This window comes from Trachypithecus francoisi, unplaced genomic scaffold, assembly GCF_009764315.1.
Source record: "Trachypithecus francoisi isolate TF-2019V2 unplaced genomic scaffold, Tfra_2.0 Lachesis_group2, whole genome shotgun sequence".
In the NCBI taxonomy this organism is placed as follows: domain Eukaryota; kingdom Metazoa; phylum Chordata; class Mammalia; order Primates; family Cercopithecidae; genus Trachypithecus; species Trachypithecus francoisi.
The window spans coordinates 128,242,594-128,244,085 of NW_022681465.1; the positions used below are offsets into that span (position 1 = coordinate 128,242,594).

Consider the following 1,492-nt stretch of genomic DNA (forward strand, 5'->3'; position numbering starts at 1 on the left):
GGAAGAAAGTCTTTTAGGTAAGCCTTCCCTGGAGACCTACCACTTCTGGAAACTCTACCAGTGGTTTCTCAATAAACAATTTTAAATGAGAACACATTATTAGACACAAGGTGCTAATTGCAATCATAGAGATTTATATTTCTTTTCTTTTTTTTCCAGACAGAGTCTGACTCTGTCACCCAGACAGGAGTAGAGTGGTGCCATCTTGACTCACTGCAACCTCCGCCTCTTGGGCTCAAGCAATCCTCCCACCTCAGGCTCCAGAGTGGTGTGGATTACAGGCATGAGCCACCATGCCTGGCTAATTTTTGTATTTTTGTTTTTGTTTTTGTGGGAACAGAACAATTAACACCTTTATTACATGGGTGAAGACAAAACGAGGATTTATTTGCCTTTCCGGGCCTTGATTTTCCTAAAATAGAACTCCAACTCTTTGCCCTCTAGCACATAGCCATCTGCTAGGCCACACTGTCCTGGCCTGGAAGTAATGCAGGCAAGAAGCTTGCCCTACTGGAATTGCTCCTCCAGGAGACTGCTGATTTTGGCATTCTTTTTCCTTTCATCATATTTCTTCTGAATTTTTTTAGATCGTTTTTTGTTTAAAATCTCTTCTTCCTCAGGAGTCAGCTTGGCTCCCTTCTTGCGGCCCAGGGGCAGCACGACTTGTACCACTGTAGGTACGGTGTGCTGTCAATGAGCACGATGCAATTCTTCACCAGGTCTTGGTACGGACCAGCTCATTATTAGATGCATTGTAGACAACATCGATGATCCTTGTTATACGAGTACAACACTCTGAGCCCCAGGAGAAATTCCCTACGTCCAGCCTCAGGGCACAGTATTTCTTGTTACCTCCCCGCACACGGACTGTGTGGATGCGGCGGGGGCCAGTCTTGGTGTTGGCAGCCGGGCGCCCCAACTCATACTTTCGCTTCTTGTGTTAGGGCTTTCTCTTGCCCCCGGTTTTGCTGCGCTTGTGCCAGTTGTCCCGAGAGATGCCCATCGCTCGGCGCTGGCTGGAAAGAGCAATTTTTGTATTTTATTAGAGACAGAGTTTCACCATGTTGGCCAGGCTGTTCTTGAACTCCTGGCCTCATGTGATCTGCCCTCATTGGCCTCCAAAAGTGCTGAGATTACAGGCATGAGCCAACACACACAATCAAGATTTCTATTTCTTTGATAATAAGTTTTTGCCTAAAAGTTTTATCAGAAAGTACATTATTAGTCATGGTCAAATCGTTGGCCCATCTCTAGCAGATGCACAAGTTTTGACAACATGCATTAACCTCTCTCCTGCCTTTCTTGTTTCTTTCCTATTTTAATTTCCCTTTAGCTTTTAGAAAATAGTATCATTTTAAAAATAAAATTATATGTATACCTGGCTTTAAGAATCAATAATTTCTTAAGATTTGTTTTAAAGACAGCAGCATCTTTATACCCTATTTTCTACTTTCCCCTATCTGCGATCCTCCAGCTGCAAAGACTGAACTCT

At 43.7% G+C, this 1,492-nt stretch overlaps 1 pseudogene; it reads right to left on the reverse strand.

Annotated features, from left to right (window-relative positions):
* Window positions 1-366: 366 nt before the first annotated feature.
* LOC117065511 lies at window positions 367-1,018 on the reverse strand (annotated as a pseudogene).
* Window positions 1,019-1,492: the final 474 nt, after the last annotated feature.